Genomic DNA, 22881 nt, shown 5'->3' on the forward strand with positions numbered 1-22881 from the left:
TGCCTCAAGAGAGATGTTACAGATGCGACACACAGACGAAAATCTTTGCGAAAGCCATTAATTCCGCATGAATTGCTTTCCTTCGTCTTTTTAATTTTGAATTCCACATTAACGGTACTTGTGCGTCATTTTATATATAGTTTGTACATTTTCTGTCAATGTAAGTCTGATTTTGAATTTTAAAAATGCTAATTAAAAAAACAAAAATTTGGATTATTTTTTTCCTTAAAATTGAGATAGATAACTTGACCTGATTGAGCGAAATGAGATACATTTCTAAATTCAGCATGCAAAAAGCATATAAGAACCGTTGAGAAAACCTAGACCTCTGAAATGACGCAGACCAGTGAATCTGACAACAGCATAGCCGGGCGGTTGTTCGATACTTTAGTTGATGAGGATAGTATAACCTGGGTGGTGATACCAGTTAGCAGTTAGCAAATAATGCAAGTATTAATTTTTTTCAATAAATTCCACATTCCTCTGCCACCTTCAGTCGAACGTTTGGCATTGACAGCAGGTTCGTGAATGACTTGGACAAATATAAACATATCCAGTCTGAATGTTGCTGTATCCAGTCAATGGCGAAACTGCAAATGGGGAATCTGTGAATGTCACGGATGGAAACCCTTATGTCATTTCCTCATTCTGCTTTAAACTCAACTAGTGAGGTACCCATGCTACGAATGGGTGGGAGGCCAGAAGCAAACAGACAATGCAGAAACGGCGAATGCTAAAGCATGAAACCAATAAATTCCACATTCCTGTAGCACCTTCAGTTGCACGTCAGACATGGACAGCACGTTCGTGAAGGACTTCCATGAAAAACGTACTCATTCGCAAACAAACGGGTACGTTTGGTCCAAACCCAGTCAATGGCGAATCTGCCTATGGCGATCAGCGAATTTCACGTTTAGAAAGTAGAAACCGTCACGGCATTTCGTCATTCACTTGAACTCGATGTCTCTTTGTTCATTCCAAACAGCATAACTACAATCACAAATTAAATAATATTAATACGTATAAAAAATAAACTTTTAACAACATTCGTGACATAAACAAATATTTAAATCCTGATGTGAAGTTCCGTACGGTTGGGTGAATACAATTACGAATTCAAAATGGTAATTGTATTCACTCAATTCCAATCATCAATTGATACTTTAACAAAACTATGAACACGATTAACGTTTAACGATTAAACATTACGATTGAATGACGGTTGTATTGGGATATTATCAAACCCACGCATTGCCGTCATCTGATTACACGATTACCCCCTCATGATTGTATTGAATTGTATTGAATTATGAATACATGATTGTATTGAGATATCAAATCAGCGAACCATCATCATCCATTCACTTCCGGATTTGGAAACAAGGTCCGTGTAGATCGCATTTCAAAATTATAATTGTATTGAGGAATTTCTGAAACCTCCTAACTACCTTATAACACCCGCTGAGACCCCCAAAACGGTCCAGAGAAAGTTATTACATTTCCTTTTAGTAAAATATGCAACTGTAATGGTTACTAAATGGGTGTACCCTGTCATGTGACCAAATCCTTAGCTCTGATTGGTGTACATTTGTGAGGGACATACATACATACATACACCGGACGGACAGACAAACGCTGTTCCCGACTGCATTGCCCGATTAGCTACTCCCTAAAAAAAACTTTTCATTGCCCCAAGAATGTTAGGACTCGGTTAAGGTTCAAATTTGGACATGCGGCCGATGGGTTGGGGTTTGACTGGGCCGCACGAAAAAGGATGATAAATGCAAGTTTGTTTCGATTTTCAAGTAAAGTAAAGTTTTATCACTTGCAATCATCGTATGCAAATGCTTGCTTGATTGATTTTGTGTTTCAAAAAGACAGCGAGGGATACAGCAATATAGAACAATGTCGCATAATGAAGACAGCAGTATGCAAATATTAAGAGAGGGAAAAAAATATTTTGAAGATTAAAACAATACAGATTGTTTTGAACCCACGCCAAGGATAAGTTTGAGCGTGAGTTCGAAAAAATCTGTATGTATTGTTTTTGCAGAATACATTGTCACAAGTCACTTGGCAAGAGTGTGGCTGAGCAGAAGGCATGGCGACAGAATAAGTGGTCTCATGTGCTCAGATTTGATTTTCACTGCTGTTTTTGGGGAACACAATGAACACAGGTTTATGGTGCAAAGGAAGCAGAAGGCCTTCCCAAGGTGGTTACAAAAGCTGGAAAAATATGGCACTGATCCACGATTCATCATCCTGCCATCATCAAAGTAGGACAAAATATGTTTTATTGAATAAAAATTGTTTTTAGCTTTTGTGGTTTCGCTTTCATTGTGCCTTGTTAAAAGAGCGAACTTGTGGCTTGTATATTGCTTCTGAGCTAGAGAAAACAAAATCCTTTGCTTTGGCATTTCGACTTCGTTCTGATACATAAAATATACAATGAACGTTGAGCCGGATGAGCACAGGGCCAAATCTCCCACCTAGACAGTCATCAATATAGCGACAGGTCGTCCTAAGGACTATGTTGGAAAGTCGTCCTAAGTCGTCACAAGTCACAAGTCGTCAGAAGTCTTCAGTCGTCACAAGTCGTCCTAAGGACCAGGAAAGTCAAAAAAATCTTTACTTTGGTTTCCAACGCAACAGTATTTCAAAGAAAGGGGGGCAAAGCGAGACCCTCAATGAACCACAGCAGAAAAAAAATGTGACAATTTGCTTGAATATGTGACATATAATACGCCATGTCGTGAACACCTAAATAAAAGTTATCTTCTGTAAGAAACTATCTGCAGACAAATTCGTTTTTACAGCCAAAACACCTTTTCTGCCCACATTTTGCGCTCAGCAAGTTTCATATTCAAAGGTTTGTGAAAAATTATAGACAACATGGCACAGTCTTGAATATTAATTCACCGAACAGAGGAGGCCACTCTGGCGACCAAAATCAGAAAAGTCACCTGAGAATATTGCTGCCATTGTCAACTCAGTCGGCTGCAGTCCCAATAAATCTTGAGCTCAACATCAGCAAAGAAGGCTTCAAGACAATTTTCACATTTTGTTGTTACAGCCTGAATTTAAAATGGACTAAATTGAGATTTTTTGTCGCTTATCGACAAATAAATACGGCATAATGTCAAAGTGACATATTTAATAAATAATATTGTCACGGTTTTGCAATAAAAGAGACCCCCTCTAGTTAATTACATGACAACATGTAGCCTGCATCAGTCAGTTATTTTTTATTAAATGTAAAGATTAGCTCCCTTTCCGTTTTGTAGTAAATAAAGCATATATGCGTTGAGTTAGGCAGGATTCCAACCCTTTGTGTGGTTGAAAGAAAGACGTTGGTTCATGGGTGGGCGAGAACGGGCCGTGAAACCTACCAGATGGAGCCGTGGCTGAATAAACGACCGCACGTGACCAACATCGGCACATGGTAGGCCGTGGAACCTTCCAGAAGGAGGTGGGGCTGAATGAAAGCATGTGACCAACATCGGCCAATGGTAGGCCGTGGAACCTTCTAGAAGGGCATTGGCCCCGATAAAAGTCCGGACTGATCGTAGCCCGGGTTGGCTCTTCTCCGTGGTGATCATTCCCCGTGATGGTGGTTTTTCCGTGCTGACCGTTCTCCGAGCTGGCTCTTCTTCATGCTGATCGTTCCCCATGCTGGTTCATCCTCCAAGCTGGTTCTTCATCTGTGTTGAGTCATCCTCCATGCTGATCCTACTTCGTGCTGTCTACCAGATCGATCCATACGCCATGCACAGGAACTGCCAGACCCGAATCAGCATCCGCACGTCCTTCCGGTACGAGTCTAACCGGTGTGTGATTCACCCTGTGTGAGAGTGTGCCAGGCGCCTGTGTTGGGAATAGATAGGTAAGAATTATTATTAAGTCTGCTTCTCGTCCTTTATCTGTGCTTTTTGTAAATAAAACGTGTACATTGTATTTCCTCTTGACCTGCCCATGTGCCTCTTTTCCCCCATTGACCCGGAATCGTTTGAACCAAATTAGGCTGCTCGATTAAGTCCGTAGATCACGCAGGGTAACACCGCGACTCATACCACGCGATTCGCTCGGCGCACCTGATTGAAATAGCTGTGGGATTGCGAGGGGTTCAATTCCCGGTCTTCCCGGCCACGTGGTCTCGAAGGTATTCGGATCACTGTTACGTGCTCCTCCCCAAACCCCGGTCACGGTGTACCTCCGAGCCCCGAAAGGAGTCACGGCAGAAAGATGTGTTATTCTGTGTGTCAATGACCAATGGCGAAACCACACCAATTGTTACCAAAAAACAAGTATTGTATTGAGGTCACACAAGAATAACAGCACAAGAACAATAATAATCAATTGTACAACAAATATTATATCATTCCTATGATGGTACCATCAGTTTCTTACAATATAACTCACTGTGCTCCAAGTGAGCAAAAATAACATTCCCAAAGGCTCTGTCCCAGCACCAAGCCAAAGTTGCTCCACGCTCCTGTGATCGCAAGAAAAATGTCGTATCGAGACCAGAAGCCAGTTCAGCTGACAGTCACGCTGCCAACGAGGCGCAAAGGTGCCCTCAAAAGGCGACTGGGAAATCACACCTTCGGGTATGAACGTTCAATGGCTCCCAAACGGAGAACCACAAATTCCCAATCGAAATCCACGTTACACACGCAAACCAGGCTAATGGCTGAGTGCGGTGAAATGGCTGGAGCGAGGTGAAAAGGCTGGAGAGATGCGAAATGGCGGGAGCGAGGCAAAATGGCTGACGGGCCCTTACTGGAGGCGTACCTGCACTCCAACAACGATTCTCTATGGAATCAACCGCAAAACCTGTCACGCAGGTTTATCTGTCACAGCGATCACAACTCTGTCGCAGGAATCCCTTTCCCAGGAAACCCAAAGTTCCCTCGTGATCCCCGTTTGCCAGCGTCTCATCGAGACCTCAAAGCAGCTCGGCTTTTCTTCCCGACCTCACTTGCTCCGCTTTTTTCTTGCTCTTCTTCTTCTTCCAGTTCCTCCCGATCCAGTTTCCTGTTTCTTTTAAAACACTAATTTTTTATCTTTTGAAAACAGTTATCTCCATTTCACTTAAACAATAACAATAATAGTACATGAATCCAAAAATGCTTACAGTGGATGAAAACCACAACGACGGAAGTGACGAATCCGTAACACTCCCCACCCTCAAGAAAGAAAGTTTGAACATAGTGAAAACTTTCTTTGCATGCAAAAACCCTTTTTAACAAACAAGTAAAACTCACTCCCAAATGATCAATTCACGTGAGCAACAATAATTAATATTCCCCCAGAAGAAAGCAACAAAACTTCCAAACAACCTACAGGAATTTCCAAAGTTAGTTCACTCTGGATAAAGCATCAGCAACGACATTGGCCCTGCCCTTTACATTCTCAATTTCCAAGTTGAACTCCTGCAAAGCGAAACTCCATCTCATCAACCTCTGATTTTTATTTTTCATTTTTTGAATGAAGGTTAAGGGGTTGTGATCGGTGAAGAGTTTTAACTCTGGATTCTCTTGCACCCCGACGACAGGTGAGACAGGAACCATTTTTTTCACAGGCTTCCTCTCATAATATTTCTTCAGTCGGTTGACATGACACAGCTGCCGCTTTTTCCGTCGGTCGGGAGTTGTCACCACGTAATCTGTTTCATTAACCCTCCTTTCGATTGCATAGGGACCAAAATACCTAGCCTGTAGTGGCTGACCTGGAACAGGAAGCAACACTAACACTCGGTCCTCAGGACTGAAATTGGTTATCTGAGATTTCTTGTCATGTCTCACTTTCATTTTATCCTGTGTCACTTTCAAGTTTCTTCTCGCAACTTCACAAGCGTTTGCCAATCTGTGCCTAACCGTTGACACATACTCTACCACTGTCGACTGCGACTCCTCCTGTAGCCACTGTTCTTTCACCAATTTCAATGGCCATCGAACTGCGTGTCCAAACACAAGTTCAAAAGGACTGAATCCCAATGACTCCTGAACGGATTCCCTCGTAGCAAACAACAATAAGGGTATTCCTTCATCCCAATCCTTGTCACATTCAAAACAATACGTTCTGATCATATTCTTCAATGTCGGGTGAAACCTTTCCATGGCCCCTTGGCTCTCGGGATGGTAAGTACTTGATCTTACTTGCTCCACTCCCAACAGGTGTACCACTTGCTGAAAAAGCGTTGACATGAAATTGGAAACCTGATCAGACTGGATGACCTTAGGTAGGCCAACCAAAGTGAAAAATTTAATCAAGGCCTTCGCAATAACTGCCGCAATAATTTTTCTAAGAGGCACTGCTTCTGGGAACCTCGTGGTTCAGTCCGGACTGAACTACGTCCGGCTACGATCCGGTTACGATCAGGCCGGACTGTGACAGATAAACCTGTCATGCAGGTTTATCTGTCACAGCGATCACAACTCTGTCACAGGAATCCCTTTCCCAGGAAACCCAAAGTTCGCTCGTGACCCCCGTTCGCCAGCGTCTCCTCGATACCTCAAAGCAGCTCGGCTTTTCTTCCCGACCTCACTTGCCCCGGTTTTTCTTGCTCTTCTTCTTCTTCCGGTTCTCCCCGATCCAGGTTCCTGATTCTTTTAAAACACTAATTTTTTACCTTTTGAAAACAGTTATCTCGATTTCACTTAAACGATAACAATAATAGTACATGGAACCAAAAATGCTTACAGTGGATGAAAACCACAACGACGGAAGTGACGAATCGGTAACAATCACGGTCGATAACCCTTCGGCCCGTGGTTGGGGGATGGGCGATTGGAGTTGCTCCGCAACCCGCCGGGGGTGAGTTTCGTCTCGCAATCGACGGCCCATGGACCCGGTGTCTGTGGGGAAACGGGGTCTTAACCCCTCCCCTCAGTACGTCAACATACACAGGATCCACAACAATATTTAATAAATACGGCATATTTAATAAATAATTAAAAATATAAAGCTGAAATGTCTTGAGTCAACAGATTTAACACCTTTGCTATGCCCCTCAAAATTGAGCCCAGGTGCATCCAATTTCCTTTTATCATCCTTGAGATGTCTCTACAACCTGATTTGAGTCCACCTGTGGCTAATTCAATTGATTGGCCATGATTTAGAAAGAAACACCTTTCTATATGGGGTCCCACAGTCAACAGCACATGTCAAAGCAGAAAATCGACCATGAAGTCCAAGGAACTGTCCATAGGACTCCGAGATATAATTGTGAAGAGGCGCAGATCTGGGGAAGGGTATAAAACATTTCTAGAGTGTTGAAAATTCCCAAGAGCACAGTGAGCTCCATCATTAGGAAATGGAAATAATATGGAACTTCCCAGATTTTCCATATAGCTGGCCATCCAACGAAACTGGTCTAAGGGGTCTCAGCAGTCTAAAGGGTTAAGAGGGAACATTTTACTAGTACATAATTAAATAGACGTGAAAAAGTATCACACACACACACACACACACGGATACACACACACACACACACACACACACACACACACACACACCTCCACTTATAGTAGATTCAATTCCCGTGGATTCCTTGTTCAGGCTGTTTTATACGACCTCATCAGTGATGCGCCGATGTAGCGAATCTGGCGACGAGAAACCATGACTCGAGAAGGTTTATTGATCACATGGTTTGCTTTTACCTTGACCAGTGACTGGAGGGATTGTGATCACGTGTCCCATGTGCGGTGTATAGCACTGATACCTCGCTGTTATTTTATTTTCATAAATGTAACAATGAAAAACAAGGCATTTCCCGAGTCAGGATATTTCAGCTGATATTATTTGTTCCCACATAACATTATCACGCATAACGCCGACACTGAGGCAAATGTGTCTAGCGGCTCCGCCCCCATCAAGCTGATTGACAGTCATAGCCACGCCTACCCCGGTGCTATTCTTTCACAAAGGAACGTCGTTTTCTGTACTTTTCGAGGAATCCTTTGAAGCTACGAGAATTATAATACCAAAGGATGTTGCAGGAAGTAAAACTCTATCGGATGGTAGCAAAATCATTGCCGATGATAGAGGCAGCTCGGAAATATGCAGTCTGAAGATTATTATTATTATTATTACTGGGGCGTGCCCGCACGTACGGGCACGCCCGTACGTGCTTGCCCGTACGTGCGTGCAAAAAAACATGCGTGCAAACAACAACAAAAAAAAACTTTGAAACCACGTGGCAGTAACGACCACAGAACCCCCCCCCCCTCTATTTACATGAAATGGTTTGGTCCATTCGCAACGACCACAGAACCCCCCCCCCCCCCCCCCCCTCTATTTACATGAAATGGTTTGGTCCATTCGCAAAGCCAAAGCGAACGGCTTGCGAGTACGGTGACCATACCTTGGGAACCACTTGTCCGATTAATTTCAAACCTTGAAAAGGCACATCCTCGGGTCCCCAGCAATATACCTGGCAAGTTTCAAGTATATCGGACCGGTAGTTGTCGAGAAACAGCGGTCGCATACATACATACAGACAGACAGACACACACACACACAGAGATTACTGGAATTATAGATAGATAGATTATGAACAAGAAGATGAATTCCCGGGTTTGAGCGATCTCGTTGCTTTGGTTTATTTTGCTTTTGCCTTGGTCTGGAGAACTGAAAAGTGATCCCTGCCTCGACAATCAGCTGAACAGACCAGGTAGGCTCTCATATGTAGTTTTGTATGTAGAGGATGGGAGCGACTTTTTTTTCCGCGCCATCCCTACATAGAGAGTACTAGCGTACTCTCTGATACATAACGAAAACGGCACTCGGTGGAGACTGGAGTGCATACCTTCGCCAGGCTGAACAGTTCGTATGCCAATGATAGGCCGGATCTGGATTCGGACCTGAACCAAAATTTAGTCCCCTTGTTCTTGTCGCCTACCCAGACTCATCCACCTAGTTTTGTCATAAGTCATTCATACCTTTTTTTAAATATCATGTTATATATCGCTTTTCACCCGATCTCAATGGTGAAGAATCACTTAAAAATTAAATAAATCTCATATCCGAATCAATATTCAGATCTTTACAAAAATCTAATCTATTTGTCCTTGTCGCACGCCCAACCTGTCCACCTAGTTTCGTCCAAATCCATCCATAACTCTTTGAGATATCCCGCTATGTATCGTTTTTGGCCCGATCTCCCAATGGTGAAGAATCACTTTAAAAATTCTACTAGCCGGATCCGAATCTTCACAAATATCGAATCATTTCGTCCTTGTCACATACGCTACATCTCTGCCAAATTTTGTCCGAATCCGTCCACAACTTCTGGAGATATTTTGTTCACAAACGGACACACAGACAGGGGAGAAAACATAACCTCCATCCTCCTTCGGTGGTGCAGGTAAATGATATATCTACACATATATATATATATATGCATAATTACGGCTGTGAGTGCTTATTATGCCCTGACATCAAAGCATTCTGTGACCAAGCAAGTTGAAAGAGGTCCTACCACAATGTCTGTCTGTAACCTTTGGCACTTTTAACCCATCGTGCTGGTGCAAGCTTGTTTCAATAACCTTTGGTCCTTTTAGAATGCTGGAAGCACTGATAAAGCCCTCCATCTTTTTCCATTGCAGTATCCCTCTGTCGTCTATCTTTGACCTGATGTGCAGTCTCCCTTATTGAGTCTGAATAATTTACTTGCTGTTCTCATATAAAAACGAGTGCTTGCCTGAAATCTGCACTTTTCCCAAAGATCTACCTCTCCAGGTACAAATATTTGGCTTCATTAGGCAGGAGGAGTCGATTCTTTTTGACATTGTGTTGGAAACTAATTATAAGACAGGACTTCGTGTCTGCTTAACAAAGCAAAATACATGTCACCAAGCATTAGATTTTATTACTGAAACGCCCTCAGGACTACTCAAGAAAAAATAAGGGCAAACGTTTTTGGTGACAAGGACAATAGAAGTGAGTTGGGCTTGTCTAACAGCTTCGTGTCCAGAAGCGTACACCTGCTGAGTTCGAAGTGTGTTATAGATGTTGCGAAGGAGGTGGCATTGGGAAAACGAGACTGACATGGATGGGACAGCATTATGGTGTAACGGTCCCATGCTGAGATTCCCCCCCCACACCTCCCCTCTCCCTCCCCCCAAACCGCAAGAGAGAAAGAAGGACAGAAAAAAAACCACAAGATGTCCAGGAGGGAAAATATGACGAGTGGCATGGCTGATTTACTGCAGGCACACGTCGCTCCATGTGCATCAAAGCTCCGCTGAGGGGTGGGTGGTGGGTGCAGTTTATTGAGTAGGGGTTTGGGGATTGTGAAGCAATGGCTTCAACAAGCTTTTGGCACTTTTTCGATGGGGGAATGGGCAGAATCATTCTTTCACAAATTCCTGATGGAGACGCAAGTTGGCAGGAAATCAATTGCAAAGCTGTGTACCCGTAGCACAAAGATCTCCAGCAGGCCCTTCAATGCTGGAGTTTAGACCATCATTCGAAGAATTTTAGGATCAAAAAATCCTTCAGTGTCAGTGAGCAATGATATTAAATCATCAGAATAAATTCAGATCATACAACTTTGTTATTTATATTATTATTTATTGAATACCTGCATGATAACTCCAAAATAATGAATAATGCACTGACCCAAATTTGGTCTTGAAATGTTGCACATGTTGCCTACATGTTTCTATATTGCACATGTTGCTGATATGTTTCTGTATTAGCCTTGTTGCCGATATGTTTATATATTACAAATGTTGCCTTTATGTTTATATATTACAAATGATGCCAATATGTTTATATATTACACATGTTGCTCATATGTTTATATATTACACATGTTGCCGATCTGTTTATATATAACACATGTTGCCCATATGTTTATATATTACAAATGTTGCCTATATGTTTCTATATTACACATGTTGCCCACATGTTTATATAGTATACATGTTGCCTCTATGTTTCTATATTACACATGTTGCCTATATGTTTCTATATTACACATGTTACCTACATGTTTCTATATTGCACATGTTGCTGATATGTTTCTGTATTAGCCTTGTTGCCGATATGTTTATATATTACAAATGTTGCCTATATGTTTCTATATTACATATGTTGCCTACATGTTTCTATATTACACATGTTGCCTACATGTTTCTATATTACACATGTTGCTGATATGTTTCTGTATTAGCCTTGTTGCCAATGTTTCTATATTACATATGTTGCCTACATGTTTCTACATTACACATGTTGCCTACATGTTTCTATATTACACATGTTGCCGATATGTTTCTATATTACACATTCTGCTGATATGTTTATCTATTACACATGTTGCCCATATGTTTCTATATTACACTTGTTGCCTATATGTTTCTACATTACACATGTTGCCTACATGTTTCTATATTGTACATGTTGCTGATATGTTTCTATATTAGCATTGTTGCCGATCTGTTTATATTTTACAAATGTTGCCGACATGTTTCTATATTACACATGTTGCCTGCATGTTTCTACATTACACATGTTGCCCATATGTTTCTATATTACACATGTTGCCTACATTTTTCTATATTACACATGTTGCCCATATGTTTCTATATTACACTTGTTGCCGATATGTTTCTATATTACCCTTGTTGCCTACATTTTTCTATATTACACATGTTGCTGATATGTTTATCGATTACACATATTGCCCATATGTTTCTATATTACCCTTGTTGCCTATATGTTTCTACATTACACATGTTGCCTACATGTTTCTATATTACACATGTTGCCTATATGTTTCTATATTGCACATGTTGCTGATATGTTTCTATATCAGCCTTGTTGCCGATCTGTTTATATTTTACAAATGTTGCCTATATGTTTCTATATTACACATGTTGCCGATCTGTTTATATATTACAAATGTTGCCTATATGTTTCTGTATTACACATATTGCCGATATGTTTATATATTACACATGTTGCCTCCATGTTTGTATATTACACATGTTGCCTTTATGTTTATATATTACAAATGATGCCAATATGTTTATATATTACACATGTTGCTCATATGTTTATATATTACACATGTTGCCGATCTGTTTATATATAACACATGTTGCCCATATGTTTATATATTACAAATGTTGCCTATATGTTTCTATATTACACATGTTGCCCACATGTTTATATAGTACACATGTTGCCTATATGTTTCTATATTACACATGTTGCCTATGTTTCTATATTACACATGTTGCCTATATGTTTCTATATTACACATGTTGCCTATATGTTTATATATAACACATGTTGTCGATATGTTAATATATTACACATGTTGCCGATATGTTTCTATATTACACATGTTACCTAAATGTTTATATATTACAAATGTTGCCAATATGTTTCTGCATTACACATGTTGCCTACATGTTTCTACATTCCACATGTTACCTAAATGTTTCTATATTACACGTTACCTAAATGTTTCTGTATTACACATGTTCCCTATATGTTTATATATTACACATGTTGCCAATATGTATATATATTACACAAGTTGCCAATGTGTTTGTATATTGCACATGTTGCCGATCTGCTTATATATTACAAATGTTGCCTATATGCTTCTGTATTACACATGTTGCTGATATGTTTATAGATTACACATGTTGCCCATATGTTTATAGATTACACATGTTACCTACATATTTCTATATTACACACATTGCTGATATATTTATATATTACAAATGTTGCCTATATATTTCTATATTACACATGTTGCCTATATGTTTATATATTGCACATGTTTCCCAAATGTTTATATATTACACATATTGCCCATATGTTTATATATTACACATGTTGCCCATATGTTTATATATTACACATGTTGCCTATATGTTTATATATTACACATGTTGCCCATATGTTTATATATTACAAATGTTGCCTATATGTTTCTATATTACACATGTTGCCCATATGTTTATTTCGTACACATGTTGCCCATATGTTTGTATATTACACATGTTGCCTATATGTTTCTATATCACACATGTTGCCAATATGTTTATATATTACACATGTTGTCTATATGTTTCTATATTACACATGTTGCCTATATGTTTCTATAGTACACATGTTGCCTACATCTTTCTATATCACATATGTTGCCTGTTGCTGTTGCTTTGTTTGATTGTTGAACAAACGCTGTTGCTTTGATTTTATTTGCGACTTCAAAACACATATCGTCATTAAAACTTTTATGACGGTGTTTCTGAACCAGAAGGTATTGATTATGGTTTGAAATCAATAAATAAACATGACAGGCCAGTTAGCTGGTGATATGGTATTAGTGATTAATGCAAAGTCTTTCTGTTCATGAGGGTTCCCTAAACATAACACAGGGTTGAGACCGAAGTTATATATAAATATGTCTGGGATGGATTTGAGAGGAAGGAGCATGTTTTACTGTTGTCTCTTACTTTCTGGATCTAGCTGAATCCATCAGTTTGGTGTCTTTGCTTTTGCTAGTCTGCCAACGGGTACCTTGTCTATTCCGATAGAATATTATGTCGGGAGGGTAGCAATATGTAGAGCCAGATAGATCTGAATAGGTAACATGCTTCGTCTGTCGCGGTAAGGAATCTGACCTGTAATAAGTTTCATGTTTAGTCCGGTTTGTCGGGTTAAGATGTATACCTATGAACATACCAGGATGTTTGAGTGATAGGTAGTATTGGGATTAAAAGATAAAGCCCCTGTATGTTACACCTGGTAGCCAAACCTTTGTCCCTTTTGGCAATGCACCCATTTAGACACTTAGTTAGGCTCTTTATTGCAACACTAAATAACTCCCTTCCCTGACATGACTTTGGAAGACGAACAGGCAAGGGGGGGGGGGGGGGGGGCGGCTCGGGGCGCCGCCGCGTAGACCGCGGCCAGCTTCATCTCCGCTGGGCCCCGCGTAGCACGCTACACACACGAGTTATGACCATGCTGCATGCTACGTGCTATAACCACGTGCAGGAGGACTGTGATTGGTTGGTGCGGAAGGCGCGAATCAATGCGGAAGGCGCGAGGAGGGTCGGCAAACGGCGGGAAGCTGCGAGACTCTGGTTGGGTGCCGCGCCGAGGCTGACGTCACCGCCAGAGGTGATAAAAAGAGCACGCCGAACTCTGCGTGCAGATTCCTGGCCCTGGCAGTCCCGGTGCAATCCCGAGTTGAGTAGCGTCCTGTCCCTGGTTGAGTTGGCTCGCATTCTTGGCCCTGGTTGAGTTGGCTTGTGAGTCCGAGCCCGAGTGGAGTTCGCTTGCTCCGTGCAACCCCGCGTTGGACCTTCGGTGCACGGACCTCGTGGGGGTCGACGAGGAGCCTGGAGTGGGCGCTGGCCCGGGCCTTCGCAGTGCTGGGGCGCTGGAGCGAGGGACCTCGTGGTGTGCAACGGAGATTGGACGGACAAGACGACGAGACCAGATAAGACCGCACACCACGTACACTACATAACGAACGTGTTATTTTCGTGATTCAGTCCCCTGTTTGTGTTTGAGGTCTGGTGTGTGGGATCCCAATTTAGGAGTTTTATTTAATATCGTGTTTCCCTGTCCCTGCCTTTATTTAATAAACCCTTGTATTATTTTCCCCTTCCATTCAAAAGCTTGTGTCCGTGTCGAGTTAATTTCCTTGCAGGATCGAAGCTGCCGTCGGCGCACTCCAGGTAAGCCTTTACCGCAGCTCCCACTTTCCTTCTTCCTCCCGCGTGACCATAGCAAAATCCGGATTGGCCGTTGCCTCAATTAAAGCCGTTTTCGGTCCATCCGCGAGCCTCTGGTATTAACCGGAGGCTATGCACGACAATATACAAAAATGCCGACACCAAAACCATAAAGCCTTTTATTTTTTTACCTCCGCCATGGAAGGTGGACAGAGGTTTTGTTCTCACATCTGTGTGTTTGTCTCTCTGTTTGTCTGTGAGTAGTATGTTTTAGAACGGTATGGACAATTTCGGACAAATTTGGTGGACAGGTTAGGTGCATGACAAGGACGAATTGATTAATTTTCGTGAAGATCCAAATCAGGATCCGGATATGAGGATTTTTTGATTTTCTTCAATTTTTTTTCTTCAATTTTTTTAAAGTGATTCTTTCACCATTGAGGCCAAAAACGATATATAGCATGATATTTCAAAAGGTTGGGGGTGAGTTATGGCAAAACGAGGTGGATGAACCCCTTCTCCCCAACACAGCTCATCAGTTTATCCCCACTCATGGTGTTGTGGACCAACTGTGCCAATCCTAAGGTGAGTAAATATCAAAGACTTCATGGGTCAAATTAATTTACATTCTCTTCGATAGTCAGAGAAAGAGTCAATTAAAACGTGAGGTTCAGCAAAACCACAGACGAACAAATGAGGACTCACACAAAAAAGTGTCAAAGACATTTAAGGGAATGCACCTGAGAGCTGGAAGCATTCCTCGATCCATCCAGGTAATTTGCATGTGATCAACGCTGTGCATTGACCCAAATTGATTAAGGTTAAATTTGCGAAGATTTACTTATCAAAGGTAAGGTACCCTTAATCAATTTTCTAACAACTGGAGGTGATGCAAGCACCTCGGTTGGGTTGTTAGGGTTAGTGTTCGCAACTGAAGCAACAGTTCACGATGCTGGAAACCCAGGTTCATGTCCCATTGTCCCAAGGACTACGTGACCCCAACAATCGACAATTAATGCTTTTTAAGGTTGTGATTTGTCTCTACTTGTGAAAAGTCATGCATGAGCTCCTCTAGGAGCCTCAGGTCGCAAAACAAACACCTGATTGGAGCGACTTACAGGTGCAAGTAAACTTTAGTGTTTTAACATTTTCACACTTGAATGTGGAAACATTTTGTCAGGGTACAAATGTGATTCAATTTGCGTACGTTGAGGCAACAATTTAGCGTCAGGCAAGTTGTTCTATTCACAATGCTGCGATGGCCAACAGTGATTAATGCGGTACACGTGTTAATGTGTGATGAAGAATGTTTACTTAACACCTGAAGATGTGTTTCTCTGTGTTTCTCCATGCGTTGATAAGGTTGCTTTCTCTGACACTGTCATCCTGTAAGCACCTAGAGGGCCTTAAAACTGCCAACGTAGTCGCGGATTGTGACGAGTGAGTGGGCCGCAAATCCGGCACAGTCCGGTCACCACTTTCCTGGGGAATTAGGCCGAGCACGCGATCGGTGAGCCCATGTGCACAGCATCCCCCACCTGTCCACCTAGCTCTCTGCCTCCACGCTTTGTGGTTGTCATATGGTCATTGAACCTTGTGCATGGCTAATAGTGAAGTGATTAAATTATTTACTTTGCTGAGTTGTCGATTCACTCGCCCTCTGAGGATAGTCCAGACAGAGGTCAACCGGTACACGTGGCTCATTGTGAGGTCATGGGATGAACAACCAATGGCAAGGACAACTATCACAAAACACCCACAGGCAATGTCTTCTTGGAGTAAAGATCTTCATCACTTTGAAATGTTCCACAAATGGTAACTTTCTACTGAATTATATATTCCTGATTATATGTGCTCAAAAAGGTACTGGTTTATATCAGGAGAAGTTTTTTTTTTTAAAGATACTTTATAAAAGTTTTTTTTAAAATACAAATGAAAGAATCAGCATCGACATGATAGGCAACAAAGATAATTCAAACTCAGAATGGAACATTGAATAATTACAAATCACTGCAACATGCAATAACTGAAAACAGCAAAAACTAGAACGCCACTCAGTAGAGCGCATACTCCCGCCGTGGGTCAAGTTGGAATAGTACGATTTCACAAAAGTTTGAGGGAGTAGTTCAGTGACAACACAAGACAAGACAACACAAGACAGACACTGCACAGATATATATTTAGAATATATAGAAGATAATGTTAAAAAAAAACAAGGCAATTTCACTTACATTTTCGGATTCAGCGTTCAATTCTATATAAGTGAGTGTATTTTGAGGCCTGTGTGACGTCAAATAAAATTGTAAGCCAGGAAAACGTTCGTTTCATTCCTTAGGGATACAACATGTAAAACTGGCCCAAACGTCAAAACAACACTCGCTCATTTAAGTCGTACAATCTAATACGATCACTCATTCTTCTGGGAACAATCCCGTGCACATGCCGGTCACACCTATAAGTCACCTAAGTCTTTATAAGTTCATCAAATACTGACACCGCGATTGACATTCGCTGAGGTAAATGTTGATATCTCCTCTGAGGTGAAAAAAAAAAGAGAGAAGAAAAAAACTGTTTTAAAGCATTACACGTATCAAACGATACATTTTATGAAACGGGGAAACCAAATACACACTTTGGTGGTTTTAAAATGACAGAATATCTCTATTAGAAAAAAAAAGAAATGAACATTGAAGACGACGCTGCTAACAAAATACACCGCTCTAACGCATAACCACGAGTTTAAACTACATTTACAACAAATATGAAAAACTATTTTCATATCACAATGTTAAATATAGAAGATAATGTTTAAAAAAAATGAGCCCTATCTTCCAATGGTAAAACAAATCCTTCAAAAAATTCCTGGATCTGGAATAATAACCTGAGCTTCACCAAAAACTAAGCAATTCTTCCTTATCCCAAGGGCAATCATCCCACCAACTTTCATCCAAATCCGTTCAGAACTTTTCCAGATATCTTGTTCACGAACACACATACGCACGCACACACACACACACACACGGACGGACACGATCGAATGCATTACTTCCTGGTGGAAGTAATAAAAAAAAACATTCAAGAAAATAATGAGTTTAGGCGACCTTGACCTTTTGACCTCAAAATCAATAGGTTTCAGTGATGCAATATGCAAACCCTGCTCAAATATCAAGTCAATAAGATGAAAATTGATGATTTTATGCAACCTTGACCTTTTGATCTGAAAAAACTACAACAATCGGCTTGAAGGTTTTGATTGGTGAACCAATTCAGTGACCCAATATGCAAATTATTAAAATTTCAGGTGAATTGGACGAAAATTGACGATTTTATGCAACCTTGACCTTTTTATACAAAAAACAACAACAATCGGCTTCTAGCTTTTGATTGGTGAACCAATTCAGTGACCCAATATGCAAATTCTTTAAAATTCAGGGCAATTGGGTGAAAATTAATAGTTTTATGCAACCTTGACCTTTTTATACAAAAAACAACAACAATCGGCTTCTAGCTTTTGATTGGTGAACCAATTCTGTGACCCAATATGCAAATTCTTTAAAATTCAGGGCAATTGGATGAAAATTGACGATTTTATGTGACGCTTACCTTTGACCTTTTGCCCAAATTATTAATTTGGCTTCTCCATATTTCATGCATGGAAATGGTTGTAAAATGTCATGAAGATGATGATATTTTCATAATCAAGCTTTGTTGAAAATTTGATGACAAAAGCTCAAATGGTTAAAAAGTTATGGCCCAGACAGACACACAGACAGACAGACAAACACAAATAAGTGATTGCTAAACCTCGCTCCCCACTGCGCAGGGGACGGGCTAATGAAGTATTGAAGGTCACATGACAGAGTGCATGAGAGGGAAAAGAGCGTTAAGTAAAAGAGAGAACTTCAGACGCTTATTCGATTTATGGTCTGCAAAATGATTTTCAAAGGGCATATGCACTTTGACCTGTTGAACCCAGAATGTAACCAATGCATCCTTCTAAATTACAGTACACTTGCATTGGCACTCCCATCCTCCAGGTGGGAATGCCCACTTCAGCCCACATTCAGTGGGCAATTAAAAGTGATGATATTTCCACAAAGTGATATTTTCTTCTGGAAAATACAGTACACTTGAAAAAAATTAGGATATACTGCAACCATATTTGGCCTTGCTGGACCATACTGTAATGTTTTGAAGTTTTTGTCAAACACACACACACACACACACACACACACACACACACACACACACACACACACACACACACACACACACACACACAAACATACCATAGTTTGGAATAGAAGAGGGCCACAAAATCTGTCACAAAAATGCACCAAACAATTTATTTATTTTTTGGGATACATAATCGAGGCTCATGTAAGAGCTAACACATTGAACATGAAAACATGCACAGACACATAAAACATGCAATGAAGGGAGCGGGAGCCAAGAGCGGGAGAGAGGGAAGCACACAAACACAACAACAGAAGAGAACAGGGACGTCGGTATATCTGTGGAAGGGGGAGGGCTGGGGGAGGTGGGAGGGGTACACGGTATAAAGCAAATGAACACTTCTAGGAATTTCAGGAAAGAAGTTGGGGATTTAAAGAGGTGGATTTGGAGTGTTTTAACGGGGGTAGAAAAGATCAAGGTTTTGGATGGAGGAAGATAAAAGATGGTGGTGAACAGCTGTTTTAAAGACTTGGAGGGTGGAGTGGGATTGAAGAGAGTGAGGGAGTTTGTTCCAGAGGCAGGAGAAAAGAGGAATGAAGGAGTGAAGGTGAGCAGAGAGCCTAGATTTTGGCACTTTAACCATCAGAGGGTTGCTGGCAGATCTTGTGCGACCTGTAGGAATATTTGGGGGACAGAGCACAGAGAGGGCTGGGGGGGCTAGGCCAGACAGGAGTCGGTAGAAGACAGAAAGACCACCAACCTGTCTGCGGTGAGAGAGAGAGAAAGGCCATCAGAATCAGCTTCATCACGGGAGATTCCAATGATTCTGAATGCTTTGGTTTCCACAGCGTGAAGCCTAACTAGGTGTGAGGCAGGAGCACCAGCTCAAGGAACAAAATCAAAGCCATACACCAACTCGCAGAACCAGTGTTCCAGTACAGCTGCGGAACAAGCGATATCAAAAAACTACATATCAAAACAATGTGCTAAGTCATAACAAAATAATTAATGCTCTTTAAGGTTGTGATTTGCCTCTGCTGGTGAAAAGTCATGGATGAGCTCCTCTAAGAGCTTCAGGTCACATAACAAACAACTTATTGCAGCGACTTACAGGTACTACCTAATGACTTTGGGTAGTAGGTTGTAAACAGCAACTGCCCAGGGTAGTACTACCGTTCTGACTTAGTTGCATTAAAGTGGTGCACAGAACCATCTTACACTCTCCGTGTCTGGATTGCTGGTCTTACTTCCTGTCTCACTCAAACTACAGCTACCGGGCTAGCTTCAATCTCTCTTTCTCACAAACAAGCACCATACACTTTTCATCATACACTTTTCTTCTCTTTTATTTAAGGCCCGGCCTCAATGAGGGCTATATGGTCCGTGCCTGGAGCCTTCAGCGTTAAAAAAAAAAAAAAAGGAAATTGCTCACTATCGACAAAATGTTCTATAAAAAGCAAGGCATCCTGGGAATGTATCTGACTCGGAAAGGAGGTAGTTGCGTGATGGAACTTAATTAATTGCACAGATTGATGACTATAGGATTAGCAGAGTCCATGAAAAGCGCAACAGACTACTGAATACAATTTGTGTGCAAGAATGAACACAACAAACCAGAAAAGGTATCTCTCGCTCACCTCGCAAAAAAACTTCCAAAAACAGGTGCAATTGGAATATGTCACACACCAAAATGAAACAGCAACAAATACAGCCCGAACTATTGCAAAAAAGACAAAAGAAAATTACAAGATGAAATACCAGCAGATATATAGTGACAACTGGGAGAAAGACAAAAGAGCAGGGAAATTTTTTTTTTTTTTAAGTTGAACAGATTTGAGATAGACAAAGAAGGATCACTGGAATGGCTAAGAAATGGTCAGGTCAATTGGGATGGAGGAAAAATCATTGTAAATGCCCAAGACCAAGAACTCTACACCAATGGCTTTAAAAAAGATGGCGGGGCTGAGTCAATGGGATTAGTGTGGGTTCTGCAATGTAGAAACAGAAAACACGAGTCACCTCCTATCCGAATGTAAAAAAAACTCATGTCAAAGCAACTGTACACACAAAGGCACACAAAGGTATTTAAAGTAATCTTCTGGCATATCTACAGAAATTTCAATATCCCAGTTCCACAAAACTCATGGAACCATGAACCAAAAGTCACATTGAAAACAAGGACATAATGCTCACGTATGACCTGATGATCTCATCCAGTGTGGACATAGAAAACAAGAAGACGTCATGCAGAGCATGATACTTGCAAAATCCGCACCCCTCTCCCCAATAATTGTTTTCCCATTGATACAGCAAATTGTCCATTTCATCAAGATTAAAATTGACAATCTTGATCAAAGCTCGGGTCAATAGGAAGAAAAGTGACGATTTTTCAGATGAAAAATGATGATTTTGGAAGGTTGACCTTGAGTTGGCCTTTGACCTTTTGACCTCAAAAATAGTTGGTTTCCCTGTTTAGTGACTCTATGTGCAAATGCTGTTCAATTTTCAAGTCAATCGGATGAAAATTGACGGTTTTTCAGATGAAAAGTGATGATTTTGGAAGTTTGACCTTGAGTTGACCTTTGACCTCAAACATAGTACGTTTCCCAATTTAGTAACTCGGTATGCAAATGCTGTTCAATTTTCAACTCAATCGGTTGAGAATTGACAGCTTTTTAGATGAAAATTGATGATTTTTAACATTTGACCTTGAGTTGACCTTTGACCTTTTGACCTCAAAAATAGTTCATTTCACAATTTATTGACGCAATATACAAATGCTATTCAATTTTCAAGTCAATCGGGTTTAAAATGTCGATTTTAGAAATTTGACCTCCAGATGACCTTTGACCACAAAATCAATAGGCTTCTCAATCGGGACGACCTATACAACTTGGTAAAGTTTCGTGACGATCGGTTTAGAATTGTGACCTGTAGGCCGGTGACAAACAGACAGAACCACAAACGGAACCGACCAATATACTTGAAAAATCTTCGATTTTGCAAGTAATGAAGCACTGCGGCCGGACATAGTACTCAGATATAAAAAGGAAAAGAAGGAATTTATAACTGAGGTTTTAGTACTCAGTTATTTTGGTCTAGATAATGCATAAATGAAGAAAATTGGATTGGGGCAAGAGGTACGCAACAGAAAAGGTACCACCCTTCACATGGGCGAGGAGAAGGTATTTAATAATTATTATTATGTTGTACACCTGTTCTGCATGTCATTGAGCCTTAGACAAAAATTTTAGGGTTGAAGGTTGATGGAGGTGGGGCTAGAAAAATATCTCAGAGGTAGTGCACTCACCTTTGAGCATTGTAGTCTGATTCCTTATTCAACTATGAACCATTACCCTGTTTTTTTCGCAAACGGGGTAATGCATCAATGTTCTTCAGATGTTGAGTGTTCAACACCGTTCTTCAGATGTGACCTTAAGCCGGGGTTCTGTCTTCTCGCATTGGTTGCTGCTGCTGGGTGTGAAAGACCCCATTGTTGTCTTTCGCAAGAGGAGGCCATTGTGTGCAACGAGCCAGTAAAGGGAGAATAAAAGTTTAAACGTTCACAATTAAAAACAACTCAAACACCCTGACGTTTCGTGCTTTATCGAAATGCTCTCTCGACTCATGGAAATGAAATAACCCTCCACGGGATCATTGATTAGGTGAGAGCTTATTGGATATCCCCTCCCATTACGGGTGAGAAATGTGATTGGGCCTTGATATTTATATGACTTCTAATGGTATTTATATGATGACTGCTAATTTATTAGCCCGACCACTGCACAGCAGGAGATGGGGTTACTTCTGTGTATCTGTCCGGGCCGGAACTTTTTTTTTTACTATTTCAGTTTTGACATCAAATTTTCACAAAGCTTCATTATGATAATATGGAGACGACAAATTAATAATTTTATCAAAAGGTCAAAGGTCAGCGTCACATAAAATCCTCAATTTTCATCCGATTGACCTGAAATTTCAATTTACCATTTGA

General features: G+C 40.9%; 1 long non-coding RNA gene across 1 annotated transcript in view; it reads right to left on the reverse strand.

Annotated features, from left to right (window-relative positions):
- Window positions 1-22881, reverse strand: part of LOC144888351 (uncharacterized) — a 317211-nt gene that overhangs the window by 286085 nt on the left and 8245 nt on the right. The window lies entirely within an intron of this gene.

The sequence above is a fragment of the Myxine glutinosa genome, chromosome 12 (assembly GCF_964187855.1).
Source record: "Myxine glutinosa chromosome 12, kmMyxGlut1.1, whole genome shotgun sequence".
NCBI lineage: Eukaryota > Metazoa > Chordata > Myxini > Myxiniformes > Myxinidae > Myxine > Myxine glutinosa.